Source organism: Ambystoma mexicanum, chromosome 6q (assembly GCF_040938575.1).
Source record: "Ambystoma mexicanum isolate Mex_15411 chromosome 6q, UKY_AmexF1_1, whole genome shotgun sequence".
Taxonomy (NCBI): domain Eukaryota; kingdom Metazoa; phylum Chordata; class Amphibia; order Caudata; family Ambystomatidae; genus Ambystoma; species Ambystoma mexicanum.
The window spans coordinates 1593254910-1593268240 of NC_090937.1; the positions used below are offsets into that span (position 1 = coordinate 1593254910).

The 13331-nt window shown below is 55.0% G+C and overlaps 16 non-coding genes across 16 annotated transcripts; all 16 read left to right on the plus strand.

Moving 5' to 3' along the window:
- The first annotated feature begins 103 nt into the window (after positions 1–103).
- On the plus strand, positions 104–287 carry LOC138517563 (U2 spliceosomal RNA). The gene has a single exon (XR_011282715.1). It is a non-coding gene; the product is annotated as a U2 spliceosomal RNA (small nuclear RNA).
- Positions 288–923: 636 nt separating this feature from the next.
- Positions 924–1114, plus strand: LOC138517331 (U2 spliceosomal RNA). The gene has a single exon (XR_011282526.1). It is a non-coding gene; the product is annotated as a U2 spliceosomal RNA (small nuclear RNA).
- A 636-nt stretch (positions 1115–1750) lies between these two features.
- On the plus strand, positions 1751–1941 carry LOC138517332 (U2 spliceosomal RNA). Its single transcript, XR_011282527.1, has one exon. It is a non-coding gene; the product is annotated as a U2 spliceosomal RNA (small nuclear RNA).
- Positions 1942–2577: 636 nt separating this feature from the next.
- LOC138517333 (U2 spliceosomal RNA) lies at positions 2578–2768 on the plus strand. Its single transcript, XR_011282528.1, has one exon. It is a non-coding gene; the product is annotated as a U2 spliceosomal RNA (small nuclear RNA).
- A 636-nt stretch (positions 2769–3404) lies between these two features.
- LOC138517334 (U2 spliceosomal RNA) lies at positions 3405–3595 on the plus strand. Its single transcript, XR_011282529.1, has one exon. It is a non-coding gene; the product is annotated as a U2 spliceosomal RNA (small nuclear RNA).
- Positions 3596–4231: 636 nt separating this feature from the next.
- Positions 4232–4422, plus strand: LOC138517335 (U2 spliceosomal RNA). The gene has a single exon (XR_011282530.1). It is a non-coding gene; the product is annotated as a U2 spliceosomal RNA (small nuclear RNA).
- A 636-nt stretch (positions 4423–5058) lies between these two features.
- LOC138517336 (U2 spliceosomal RNA) lies at positions 5059–5249 on the plus strand. The gene has a single exon (XR_011282531.1). It is a non-coding gene; the product is annotated as a U2 spliceosomal RNA (small nuclear RNA).
- A 636-nt stretch (positions 5250–5885) lies between these two features.
- On the plus strand, positions 5886–6076 carry LOC138517337 (U2 spliceosomal RNA). The gene has a single exon (XR_011282532.1). It is a non-coding gene; the product is annotated as a U2 spliceosomal RNA (small nuclear RNA).
- Positions 6077–6712: 636 nt separating this feature from the next.
- LOC138517338 (U2 spliceosomal RNA) lies at positions 6713–6903 on the plus strand. The gene has a single exon (XR_011282533.1). It is a non-coding gene; the product is annotated as a U2 spliceosomal RNA (small nuclear RNA).
- A 626-nt stretch (positions 6904–7529) lies between these two features.
- On the plus strand, positions 7530–7720 carry LOC138517339 (U2 spliceosomal RNA). Its single transcript, XR_011282534.1, has one exon. It is a non-coding gene; the product is annotated as a U2 spliceosomal RNA (small nuclear RNA).
- A 636-nt stretch (positions 7721–8356) lies between these two features.
- LOC138517342 (U2 spliceosomal RNA) lies at positions 8357–8547 on the plus strand. Its single transcript, XR_011282536.1, has one exon. It is a non-coding gene; the product is annotated as a U2 spliceosomal RNA (small nuclear RNA).
- Positions 8548–9183: 636 nt separating this feature from the next.
- Positions 9184–9374, plus strand: LOC138517343 (U2 spliceosomal RNA). The gene has a single exon (XR_011282537.1). It is a non-coding gene; the product is annotated as a U2 spliceosomal RNA (small nuclear RNA).
- Positions 9375–10010: 636 nt separating this feature from the next.
- Positions 10011–10201, plus strand: LOC138517344 (U2 spliceosomal RNA). Its single transcript, XR_011282538.1, has one exon. It is a non-coding gene; the product is annotated as a U2 spliceosomal RNA (small nuclear RNA).
- Positions 10202–10827: 626 nt separating this feature from the next.
- On the plus strand, positions 10828–11018 carry LOC138517345 (U2 spliceosomal RNA). Its single transcript, XR_011282539.1, has one exon. It is a non-coding gene; the product is annotated as a U2 spliceosomal RNA (small nuclear RNA).
- A 636-nt stretch (positions 11019–11654) lies between these two features.
- Positions 11655–11845, plus strand: LOC138517346 (U2 spliceosomal RNA). Its single transcript, XR_011282540.1, has one exon. It is a non-coding gene; the product is annotated as a U2 spliceosomal RNA (small nuclear RNA).
- Positions 11846–13076: 1231 nt separating this feature from the next.
- Positions 13077–13261, plus strand: LOC138517587 (U2 spliceosomal RNA). The gene has a single exon (XR_011282737.1). It is a non-coding gene; the product is annotated as a U2 spliceosomal RNA (small nuclear RNA).
- The last annotated feature ends 70 nt before the right edge of the window (positions 13262–13331 follow it).

Here is a 13331-nt window from a genome sequence, read left to right on the forward strand (position 1 = left end):
TAATTCGTGAAAATCTTTTAATTCGAGAACTAATTGGCGTATAGTCGCAAGTAGTATATACTACTTTGCTGGAGGAAAGGGACGGTTGTAAGGGGAGATGTGGAGACCGTTCAAAAAAAAAAAAAAAAAAAAAATCTGTTCTTATCAGTTTAATATCTGATACGTCCTCTATCTGGGGACCATATATTAAATTGATTTTTGGAACAGGGAGATGGAATGGGAGCTTGCTCTGTCCACTCCACGCATCAACCTGGTATTGCAGTACCTCCAGGACTGGTGCACTTCCCCACTTGGGGAAAACAATGCTGTGAAAAAAAAAGACGGAGCAATTCTGGAAACTTGTGCACTTTGCAATATTTTTGGGTTGAACTCGGATGCATTTTCTTCATTGTCTTGGAAAAGGTGCTGTCGTGCCCGTCACAGGAGAAAAAAAGTCTGCCCCTTTGCTCGCTTTTCACGGGAGCTGCAAAGCAAAGGTGCCAGCCAGCCAGCCAGCCAGCCAGACTCGGCCTGCAGCAGCAGCCCCACAAGGAGGAGATGGGGGACACTGTCCTTGCCCTGCCTCACCCCTGAAAGGCCCCGAACGGCCACGAACGGCCAAGCCTTATCTGAGGGGGACGCACTTGGGGGAACATCCCCTGGGCAGCTGAGGGTGACTTTCGCCGCTAGGTGACGGGGCCAGTGCCAGGCCGAGGCTGCAGCTTGGCTGGGCAGAGCTCTGCAGCCTGTGCCTGGCCGCCCCGGCCCTGGCGCTCTGGGACCCTTGGAAATCTGGGGGCGGAGCCATGCAAAATATCGCCGGGCATGCTGGTCATGCAAATGCTATTCCTGGCCGAGGAGTCTGGGGTTCTGCAGCAGAGCGTTGCTCCGAGTCAGCAGGGTAGCTGCCGAGCAGCAGTCTTTCCGGCGAACCCTTTGGGGGCATCGCTTCTCGGCCTTTTGGCTAAGATCAAGTGTAGTATCTGTTCTTATCAGTTTAATATCTGATACGTCCTCTATCTGGGGACCATATATTAAATTGATTTTTGGAACAGGGAGATGGAATGGGAGCTTGCTCTGTCCACTCCACGCATCAACCTGGTATTGCAGTACCTCCAGGACTGGTGCACTTCCCCACTTGGGGAAAACAATGCTGTGAAAAAAAAAGACGGAGCAATTCTGGAAACTTGTGCACTTTGCAATATTTTTGGGTTGAACTCGGATGCATTTTCTTCATTGTCTTGGAAAAGGTGCTGTCGTGCCCGTCACAGGAGAAAAAAAGTCTGCCCCTTTGCTCGCTTTTCACGGGAGCTGCAAAGCAAAGGTGCCAGCCAGCCAGCCAGCCAGCCAGACTCGGCCTGCAGCAGCAGCCCCACAAGGAGGAGATGGGGGACACTGTCCTTGCCCTGCCTCACCCCTGAAAGGCCCCGAACGGCCACGAACGGCCAAGCCTTATCTGAGGGGGACGCACTTGGGGGAACATCCCCTGGGCAGCTGAGGGTGACTTTCGCCGCTAGGTGACGGGGCCAGTGCCAGGCCGAGGCTGCAGCTTGGCTGGGCAGAGCTCTGCAGCCTGTGCCTGGCCGCCCCGGCCCTGGCGCTCTGGGACCCTTGGAAATCTGGGGGCGGAGCCATGCAAAATATCGCCGGGCATGCTGGTCATGCAAATGCTATTCCTGGCCGAGGAGTCTGGGGTTCTGCAGCAGAGCGTTGCTCCGAGTCAGCAGGGTAGCTGCCGAGCAGCAGTCTTTCCGGCGAACCCTTTGGGGGCATCGCTTCTCGGCCTTTTGGCTAAGATCAAGTGTAGTATCTGTTCTTATCAGTTTAATATCTGATACGTCCTCTATCTGGGGACCATATATTAAATTGATTTTTGGAACAGGGAGATGGAATGGGAGCTTGCTCTGTCCACTCCACGCATCAACCTGGTATTGCAGTACCTCCAGGACTGGTGCACTTCCCCACTTGGGGAAAACAATGCTGTGAAAAAAAAAGACGGAGCAATTCTGGAAACTTGTGCACTTTGCAATATTTTTGGGTTGAACTCGGATGCATTTTCTTCATTGTCTTGGAAAAGGTGCTGTCGTGCCCGTCACAGGAGAAAAAAAGTCTGCCCCTTTGCTCGCTTTTCACGGGAGCTGCAAAGCAAAGGTGCCAGCCAGCCAGCCAGCCAGCCAGACTCGGCCTGCAGCAGCAGCCCCACAAGGAGGAGATGGGGGACACTGTCCTTGCCCTGCCTCACCCCTGAAAGGCCCCGAACGGCCACGAACGGCCAAGCCTTATCTGAGGGGGACGCACTTGGGGGAACATCCCCTGGGCAGCTGAGGGTGACTTTCGCCGCTAGGTGACGGGGCCAGTGCCAGGCCGAGGCTGCAGCTTGGCTGGGCAGAGCTCTGCAGCCTGTGCCTGGCCGCCCCGGCCCTGGCGCTCTGGGACCCTTGGAAATCTGGGGGCGGAGCCATGCAAAATATCGCCGGGCATGCTGGTCATGCAAATGCTATTCCTGGCCGAGGAGTCTGGGGTTCTGCAGCAGAGCGTTGCTCCGAGTCAGCAGGGTAGCTGCCGAGCAGCAGTCTTTCCGGCGAAGCCTTTGGGGGCATCGCTTCTCGGCCTTTTGGCTAAGATCAAGTGTAGTATCTGTTCTTATCAGTTTAATATCTGATACGTCCTCTATCTGGGGACCATATATTAAATTGATTTTTGGAACAGGGAGATGGAATGGGAGCTTGCTCTGTCCACTCCACGCATCAACCTGGTATTGCAGTACCTCCAGGACTGGTGCACTTCCCCACTTGGGGAAAACAATGCTGTGAAAAAAAAAGACGGAGCAATTCTGGAAACTTGTGCACTTTGCAATATTTTTGGGTTGAACTCGGATGCATTTTCTTCATTGTCTTGGAAAAGGTGCTGTCGTGCCCGTCACAGGAGAAAAAAAGTCTGCCCCTTTGCTCGCTTTTCACGGGAGCTGCAAAGCAAAGGTGCCAGCCAGCCAGCCAGCCAGCCAGACTCGGCCTGCAGCAGCAGCCCCACAAGGAGGAGATGGGGGACACTGTCCTTGCCCTGCCTCACCCCTGAAAGGCCCCGAACGGCCACGAACGGCCAAGCCTTATCTGAGGGGGACGCACTTGGGGGAACATCCCCTGGGCAGCTGAGGGTGACTTTCGCCGCTAGGTGACGGGGCCAGTGCCAGGCCGAGGCTGCAGCTTGGCTGGGCAGAGCTCTGCAGCCTGTGCCTGGCCGCCCCGGCCCTGGCGCTCTGGGACCCTTGGAAATCTGGGGGCGGAGCCATGCAAAATATCGCCGGGCATGCTGGTCATGCAAATGCTATTCCTGGCCGAGGAGTCTGGGGTTCTGCAGCAGAGCGTTGCTCCGAGTCAGCAGGGTAGCTGCCGAGCAGCAGTCTTTCCGGCGAACCCTTTGGGGGCATCGCTTCTCGGCCTTTTGGCTAAGATCAAGTGTAGTATCTGTTCTTATCAGTTTAATATCTGATACGTCCTCTATCTGGGGACCATATATTAAATTGATTTTTGGAACAGGGAGATGGAATGGGAGCTTGCTCTGTCCACTCCACGCATCAACCTGGTATTGCAGTACCTCCAGGACTGGTGCACTTCCCCACTTGGGGAAAACAATGCTGTGAAAAAAAAAGACGGAGCAATTCTGGAAACTTGTGCACTTTGCAATATTTTTGGGTTGAACTCGGATGCATTTTCTTCATTGTCTTGGAAAAGGTGCTGTCGTGCCCGTCACAGGAGAAAAAAAGTCTGCCCCTTTGCTCGCTTTTCACGGGAGCTGCAAAGCAAAGGTGCCAGCCAGCCAGCCAGCCAGCCAGACTCGGCCTGCAGCAGCAGCCCCACAAGGAGGAGATGGGGGACACTGTCCTTGCCCTGCCTCACCCCTGAAAGGCCCCGAACGGCCCCGAACGGCCAAGCCTTATCTGAGGGGGACGCACTTGGGGGAACATCCCCTGGGCAGCTGAGGGTGACTTTCGCCGCTAGGTGACGGGGCCAGTGCCAGGCCGAGGCTGCAGCTTGGCTGGGCAGAGCTCTGCAGCCTGTGCCTGGCCGCCCCGGCCCTGGCGCTCTGGGACCCTTGGAAATCTGGGGGCGGAGCCATGCAAAATATCGCCGGGCATGCTGGTCATGCAAATGCTATTCCTGGCCGAGGAGTCTGGGGTTCTGCAGCAGAGCGTTGCTCCGAGTCAGCAGGGTAGCTGCCGAGCAGCAGTCTTTCCGGCGAACCCTTTGGGGGCATCGCTTCTCGGCCTTTTGGCTAAGATCAAGTGTAGTATCTGTTCTTATCAGTTTAATATCTGATACGTCCTCTATCTGGGGACCATATATTAAATTGATTTTTGGAACAGGGAGATGGAATGGGAGCTTGCTCTGTCCACTCCACGCATCAACCTGGTATTGCAGTACCTCCAGGACTGGTGCACTTCCCCACTTGGGGAAAACAATGCTGTGAAAAAAAAAGACGGAGCAATTCTGGAAACTTGTGCACTTTGCAATATTTTTGGGTTGAACTCGGATGCATTTTCTTCATTGTCTTGGAAAAGGTGCTGTCGTGCCCGTCACAGGAGAAAAAAAGTCTGCCCCTTTGCTCGCTTTTCACGGGAGCTGCAAAGCAAAGGTGCCAGCCAGCCAGCCAGCCAGCCAGACTCGGCCTGCAGCAGCAGCCCCACAAGGAGGAGATGGGGGACACTGTCCTTGCCCTGCCTCACCCCTGAAAGGCCCCGAACGGCCACGAACGGCCAAGCCTTATCTGAGGGGGACGCACTTGGGGGAACATCCCCTGGGCAGCTGAGGGTGACTTTCGCCGCTAGGTGACGGGGCCAGTGCCAGGCCGAGGCTGCAGCTTGGCTGGGCAGAGCTCTGCAGCCTGTGCCTGGCCGCCCCGGCCCTGGCGCTCTGGGACCCTTGGAAATCTGGGGGCGGAGCCATGCAAAATATCGCCGGGCATGCTGGTCATGCAAATGCTATTCCTGGCCGAGGAGTCTGGGGTTCTGCAGCAGAGCGTTGCTCCGAGTCAGCAGGGTAGCTGCCGAGCAGCAGTCTTTCCGGCGAACCCTTTGGGGGCATCGCTTCTCGGCCTTTTGGCTAAGATCAAGTGTAGTATCTGTTCTTATCAGTTTAATATCTGATACGTCCTCTATCTGGGGACCATATATTAAATTGATTTTTGGAACAGGGAGATGGAATGGGAGCTTGCTCTGTCCACTCCACGCATCAACCTGGTATTGCAGTACCTCCAGGACTGGTGCACTTCCCCACTTGGGGAAAACAATGCTGTGAAAAAAAAAGACGGAGCAATTCTGGAAACTTGTGCACTTTGCAATATTTTTGGGTTGAACTCGGATGCATTTTCTTCATTGTCTTGGAAAAGGTGCTGTCGTGCCCGTCACAGGAGAAAAAAAGTCTGCCCCTTTGCTCGCTTTTCACGGGAGCTGCAAAGCAAAGGTGCCAGCCAGCCAGCCAGCCAGCCAGACTCGGCCTGCAGCAGCAGCCCCACAAGGAGGAGATGGGGGACACTGTCCTTGCCCTGCCTCACCCCTGAAAGGCCCCGAACGGCCACGAACGGCCAAGCCTTATCTGAGGGGGACGCACTTGGGGGAACATCCCCTGGGCAGCTGAGGGTGACTTTCGCCGCTAGGTGACGGGGCCAGTGCCAGGCCGAGGCTGCAGCTTGGCTGGGCAGAGCTCTGCAGCCTGTGCCTGGCCGCCCCGGCCCTGGCGCTCTGGGACCCTTGGAAATCTGGGGGCGGAGCCATGCAAAATATCGCCGGGCATGCTGGTCATGCAAATGCTATTCCTGGCCGAGGAGTCTGGGGTTCTGCAGCAGAGCGTTGCTCCGAGTCAGCAGGGTAGCTGCCGAGCAGCAGTCTTTCCGGCGAAGCCTTTGGGGGCATCGCTTCTCGGCCTTTTGGCTAAGATCAAGTGTAGTATCTGTTCTTATCAGTTTAATATCTGATACGTCCTCTATCTGGGGACCATATATTAAATTGATTTTTGGAACAGGGAGATGGAATGGGAGCTTGCTCTGTCCACTCCACGCATCAACCTGGTATTGCAGTACCTCCAGGACTGGTGCACTTCCCCACTTGGGGAAAACAATGCTGTGAAAAAAAAAGACGGAGCAATTCTGGAAACTTGTGCACTTTGCAATATTTTTGGGTTGAACTCGGATGCATTTTCTTCATTGTCTTGGAAAAGGTGCTGTCGTGCCCGTCACAGGAGAAAAAAAGTCTGCCCCTTTGCTCGCTTTTCACGGGAGCTGCAAAGCAAAGGTGCCAGCCAGCCAGCCAGCCAGCCAGACTCGGCCTGCAGCAGCAGCCCCACAAGGAGGAGATGGGGGACACTGTCCTTGCCCTGCCTCACCCCTGAAAGGCCCCGAACGGCCACGAACGGCCAAGCCTTATCTGAGGGGGACGCACTTGGGGGAACATCCCCTGGGCAGCTGAGGGTGACTTTCGCCGCTAGGTGACGGGGCCAGTGCCAGGCCGAGGCTGCAGCTTGGCTGGGCAGAGCTCTGCAGCCTGTGCCTGGCCGCCCCGGCCCTGGCGCTCTGGGACCCTTGGAAATCTGGGGGCGGAGCCATGCAAAATATCGCCGGGCATGCTGGTCATGCAAATGCTATTCCTGGCCGAGGAGTCTGGGGTTCTGCAGCAGAGCGTTGCTCCGAGTCAGCAGGGTAGCTGCCGAGCAGCAGTCTTTCCGGCGAACCCTTTGGGGGCATCGCTTCTCGGCCTTTTGGCTAAGATCAAGTGTAGTATCTGTTCTTATCAGTTTAATATCTGATACGTCCTCTATCTGGGGACCATATATTAAATTGATTTTTGGAACAGGGAGATGGAATGGGAGCTTGCTCTGTCCACTCCACGCATCAACCTGGTATTGCAGTACCTCCAGGACTGGTGCACTTCCCCACTTGGGGAAAACAATGCTGTGAAAAAAAAAGACGGAGCAATTCTGGAAACTTGTGCACTTTGCAATATTTTTGGGTTGAACTCGGATGCATTTTCTTCATTGTCTTGGAAAAGGTGCTGTCGTGCCCGTCACAGGAGAAAAAAAGTCTGCCCCTTTGCTCGCTTTTCACGGGAGCTGCAAAGCAAAGGTGCCAGCCAGCCAGCCAGCCAGCCAGACTCGGCCTGCAGCAGCAGCCCCACAAGGAGGAGATGGGGGACACTGTCCTTGCCCTGCCTCACCCCTGAAAGGCCCCGAACGGCCAAGCCTTATCTGAGGGGGACGCACTTGGGGGAACATCCCCTGGGCAGCTGAGGGTGACTTTCGCCGCTAGGTGACGGGGCCAGTGCCAGGCCGAGGCTGCAGCTTGGCTGGGCAGAGCTCTGCAGCCTGTGCCTGGCCGCCCCGGCCCTGGCGCTCTGGGACCCTTGGAAATCTGGGGGCGGAGCCATGCAAAATATCGCCGGGCATGCTGGTCATGCAAATGCTATTCCTGGCCGAGGAGTCTGGGGTTCTGCAGCAGAGCGTTGCTCCGAGTCAGCAGGGTAGCTGCCGAGCAGCAGTCTTTCCGGCGAACCCTTTGGGGGCATCGCTTCTCGGCCTTTTGGCTAAGATCAAGTGTAGTATCTGTTCTTATCAGTTTAATATCTGATACGTCCTCTATCTGGGGACCATATATTAAATTGATTTTTGGAACAGGGAGATGGAATGGGAGCTTGCTCTGTCCACTCCACGCATCAACCTGGTATTGCAGTACCTCCAGGACTGGTGCACTTCCCCACTTGGGGAAAACAATGCTGTGAAAAAAAAAGACGGAGCAATTCTGGAAACTTGTGCACTTTGCAATATTTTTGGGTTGAACTCGGATGCATTTTCTTCATTGTCTTGGAAAAGGTGCTGTCGTGCCCGTCACAGGAGAAAAAAAGTCTGCCCCTTTGCTCGCTTTTCACGGGAGCTGCAAAGCAAAGGTGCCAGCCAGCCAGCCAGCCAGCCAGACTCGGCCTGCAGCAGCAGCCCCACAAGGAGGAGATGGGGGACACTGTCCTTGCCCTGCCTCACCCCTGAAAGGCCCCGAACGGCCACGAACGGCCAAGCCTTATCTGAGGGGGACGCACTTGGGGGAACATCCCCTGGGCAGCTGAGGGTGACTTTCGCCGCTAGGTGACGGGGCCAGTGCCAGGCCGAGGCTGCAGCTTGGCTGGGCAGAGCTCTGCAGCCTGTGCCTGGCCGCCCCGGCCCTGGCGCTCTGGGACCCTTGGAAATCTGGGGGCGGAGCCATGCAAAATATCGCCGGGCATGCTGGTCATGCAAATGCTATTCCTGGCCGAGGAGTCTGGGGTTCTGCAGCAGAGCGTTGCTCCGAGTCAGCAGGGTAGCTGCCGAGCAGCAGTCTTTCCGGCGAACCCTTTGGGGGCATCGCTTCTCGGCCTTTTGGCTAAGATCAAGTGTAGTATCTGTTCTTATCAGTTTAATATCTGATACGTCCTCTATCTGGGGACCATATATTAAATTGATTTTTGGAACAGGGAGATGGAATGGGAGCTTGCTCTGTCCACTCCACGCATCAACCTGGTATTGCAGTACCTCCAGGACTGGTGCACTTCCCCACTTGGGGAAAACAATGCTGTGAAAAAAAAAGACGGAGCAATTCTGGAAACTTGTGCACTTTGCAATATTTTTGGGTTGAACTCGGATGCATTTTCTTCATTGTCTTGGAAAAGGTGCTGTCGTGCCCGTCACAGGAGAAAAAAAGTCTGCCCCTTTGCTCGCTTTTCACGGGAGCTGCAAAGCAAAGGTGCCAGCCAGCCAGCCAGCCAGCCAGACTCGGCCTGCAGCAGCAGCCCCACAAGGAGGAGATGGGGGACACTGTCCTTGCCCTGCCTCACCCCTGAAAGGCCCCGAACGGCCACGAACGGCCAAGCCTTATCTGAGGGGGACGCACTTGGGGGAACATCCCCTGGGCAGCTGAGGGTGACTTTCGCCGCTAGGTGACGGGGCCAGTGCCAGGCCGAGGCTGCAGCTTGGCTGGGCAGAGCTCTGCAGCCTGTGCCTGGCCGCCCCGGCCCTGGCGCTCTGGGACCCTTGGAAATCTGGGGGCGGAGCCATGCAAAATATCGCCGGGCATGCTGGTCATGCAAATGCTATTCCTGGCCGAGGAGTCTGGGGTTCTGCAGCAGAGCGTTGCTCCGAGTCAGCAGGGTAGCTGCCGAGCAGCAGTCTTTCCGGCGAAGCCTTTGGGGGCATCGCTTCTCGGCCTTTTGGCTAAGATCAAGTGTAGTATCTGTTCTTATCAGTTTAATATCTGATACGTCCTCTATCTGGGGACCATATATTAAATTGATTTTTGGAACAGGGAGATGGAATGGGAGCTTGCTCTGTCCACTCCACGCATCAACCTGGTATTGCAGTACCTCCAGGACTGGTGCACTTCCCCACTTGGGGAAAACAATGCTGTGAAAAAAAAAGACGGAGCAATTCTGGAAACTTGTGCACTTTGCAATATTTTTGGGTTGAACTCGGATGCATTTTCTTCATTGTCTTGGAAAAGGTGCTGTCGTGCCCGTCACAGGAGAAAAAAAGTCTGCCCCTTTGCTCGCTTTTCACGGGAGCTGCAAAGCAAAGGTGCCAGCCAGCCAGCCAGCCAGCCAGACTCGGCCTGCAGCAGCAGCCCCACAAGGAGGAGATGGGGGACACTGTCCTTGCCCTGCCTCACCCCTGAAAGGCCCCGAACGGCCACGAACGGCCAAGCCTTATCTGAGGGGGACGCACTTGGGGGAACATCCCCTGGGCAGCTGAGGGTGACTTTCGCCGCTAGGTGACGGGGCCAGTGCCAGGCCGAGGCTGCAGCTTGGCTGGGCAGAGCTCTGCAGCCTGTGCCTGGCCGCCCCGGCCCTGGCGCTCTGGGACCCTTGGAAATCTGGGGGCGGAGCCATGCAAAATATCGCCGGGCATGCTGGTCATGCAAATGCTATTCCTGGCCGAGGAGTCTGGGGTTCTGCAGCAGAGCGTTGCTCCGAGTCAGCAGGGTAGCTGCCGAGCAGCAGTCTTTCCGGCGAACCCTTTGGGGGCATCGCTTCTCGGCCTTTTGGCTAAGATCAAGTGTAGTATCTGTTCTTATCAGTTTAATATCTGATACGTCCTCTATCTGGGGACCATATATTAAATTGATTTTTGGAACAGGGAGATGGAATGGGAGCTTGCTCTGTCCACTCCACGCATCAACCTGGTATTGCAGTACCTCCAGGACTGGTGCACTTCCCCACTTGGGGAAAACAATGCTGTGAAAAAAAAAGACGGAGCAATTCTGGAAACTTGTGCACTTTGCAATATTTTTGGGTTGAACTCGGATGCATTTTCTTCATTGTCTTGGAAAAGGTGCTGTCGTGCCCGTCACAGGAGAAAAAAAGTCTGCCCCTTTGCTCGCTTTTCACGGGAGCTGCAAAGCAAAGGTGCCAGCCAGCCAGCCAGCCAGCCAGACTCGGCCTGCAGCAGCAGCCCCACAAGGAGGAGATGGGGGACACTGTCCTTGCCCTGCCTCACCCCTGAAAGGCCCCGAACGGCCAAGCCTTATCTGAGGGGGACGCACTTGGGGGAACATCCCCTGGGCAGCTGAGGGTGACTTTCGCCGCTAGGTGACGGGGCCAGTGCCAGGCCGAGGCTGCAGCTTGGCTGGGCAGAGCTCTGCAGCCTGTGCCTGGCCGCCCCGGCCCTGGCGCTCTGGGACCCTTGGAAATCTGGGGGCGGAGCCATGCAAAATATCGCCGGGCATGCTGGTCATGCAAATGCTATTCCTGGCCGAGGAGTCTGGGGTTCTGCAGCAGAGCGTTGCTCCGAGTCAGCAGGGTAGCTGCCGAGCAGCAGTCTTTCCGGCGAACCCTTTGGGGGCATCGCTTCTCGGCCTTTTGGCTAAGATCAAGTGTAGTATCTGTTCTTATCAGTTTAATATCTGATACGTCCTCTATCTGGGGACCATATATTAAATTGATTTTTGGAACAGGGAGATGGAATGGGAGCTTGCTCTGTCCACTCCACGCATCAACCTGGTATTGCAGTACCTCCAGGACTGGTGCACTTCCCCACTTGGGGAAAACAATGCTGTGAAAAAAAAAGACGGAGCAATTCTGGAAACTTGTGCACTTTGCAATATTTTTGGGTTGAACTCGGATGCATTTTCTTCATTGTCTTGGAAAAGGTGCTGTCGTGCCCGTCACAGGAGAAAAAAAGTCTGCCCCTTTGCTCGCTTTTCACGGGAGCTGCAAAGCAAAGGTGCCAGCCAGCCAGCCAGCCAGCCAGACTCGGCCTGCAGCAGCAGCCCCACAAGGAGGAGATGGGGGACACTGTCCTTGCCCTGCCTCACCCCTGAAAGGCCCCGAACGGCCACGAACGGCCAAGCCTTATCTGAGGGGGACGCACTTGGGGGAACATCCCCTGGGCAGCTGAGGGTGACTTTCGCCGCTAGGTGACGGGGCCAGTGCCAGGCCGAGGCTGCAGCTTGGCTGGGCAGAGCTCTGCAGCCTGTGCCTGGCCGCCCCGGCCCTGGCGCTCTGGGACCCTTGGAAATCTGGGGGCGGAGCCATGCAAAATATCGCCGGGCATGCTGGTCATGCAAATGCTATTCCTGGCCGAGGAGTCTGGGGTTCTGCAGCAGAGCGTTGCTCCGAGTCAGCAGGGTAGCTGCCGAGCAGCAGTCTTTCCGGCGAACCCTTTGGGGGCATCGCTTCTCGGCCTTTTGGCTAAGATCAAGTGTAGTATCTGTTCTTATCAGTTTAATATCTGATACGTCCTCTATCTGGGGACCATATATTAAATTGATTTTTGGAACAGGGAGATGGAATGGGAGCTTGCTCTGTCCACTCCACGCATCAACCTGGTATTGCAGTACCTCCAGGACTGGTGCACTTCCCCACTTGGGGAAAACAATGCTGTGAAAAAAAAAGACGGAGCAATTCTGGAAACTTGTGCACTTTGCAATATTTTTGGGTTGAACTCGGATGCATTTTCTTCATTGTCTTGGAAAAGGTGCTGTCGTGCCCGTCACAGGAGAAAAAAAGTCTGCCCCTTTGCTCGCTTTTCACGGGAGCTGCAAAGCAAAGGTGCCAGCCAGCCAGCCAGCCAGCCAGACTCGGCCTGCAGCAGCAGCCCCACAAGGAGGAGATGGGGGACACTGTCCTTGCCCTGCCTCACCCCTGAAAGGCCCCGAACGGCCACGAACGGCCAAGCCTTATCTGAGGGGGACGCACTTGGGGGAACATCCCCTGGGCAGCTGAGGGTGACTTTCGCCGCTAGGTGACGGGGCCAGTGCCAGGCCGAGGCTGCAGCTTGGCTGGGCAGAGCTCTGCAGCCTGTGCCTGGCCGCCTCGGCCCTGGCGCTCTGGGACCCTTGGAAATCTGGGGGCGGAGCCATGCAAAATATCGCCGGGCATGCTGGTCATGCAAATGCTATTCCTGGCCGAGGAGTCTGGGGTTCTGCAGCAGAGCGTTGCTCCGAGTCAGCAGGGTAGCTGCCGAGCAGCAGTCTTTCCGGCGAACCCTTTGGGGGCATCGCTTCTCGGCCTTTTGGCTAAGATCAAGTGTAGTAAATGCGCTCAGGACGAATCAACACTACACTTTGTGTGGAATTGTGCATTTGCAAAACAAGTGTGGGAAAAACTGGAAACACTGATTTTTGCAATCACAGGAGAACAGACCCTGACGTTCGAATCCATCTTGACAGGGATACAGGAGGGAGGAGGGAAACAAGAGAAAATTCTTTTTCACCAAATTACATCAGCAACGAAAGAAGCCTTATGGAAGGCCAGAACATTACTAGTGCTACAGCACAAAAACATCACTCCAGAGGAGTGTGTAAAGTTAGCGTTGTGTTTTTTATACACATATTACTGTCTTGATGCCAAAGTCAAGGGCAAACAAGAGGCACAAAACATTTGGCAACAAGACAACTGGAGAACGTTAACTATTTAACTAATCTGGGTTAGGGAGAGCAGTTTGCTCAAAGTCTTTCTTTTTGACAGTTTTTTAACCAAATTCAATTTTAATTCGTGAAAATCTTTTAATTCGAGAACTAATTGGCGTATAGTCGCAAGTAGTATATACTACTTTGCTGGAGGAAAGGGACGGTTGTAAGGGGAGATGTGGAGACCGTTCAAAAAAAAAAAAAAAAAAAAAAATCTGTTCTTATCAGTTTAATATCTGATACGTCCTCTATCTGGGGACCATATATTAAATTGATTTTTGGAACAGGGAGATGGAATGGGAGCTTGCTCTGTCCACTCCACGCATCAACCTGGTATTGCAGTACCTCCAGGACTGGTGCACTTCCCCACTTGGGGAAAACAATGCTGTGAAAAAAAAAGACGGAGCAATTCTGGAAACTTGTGCACTTTGCAATAT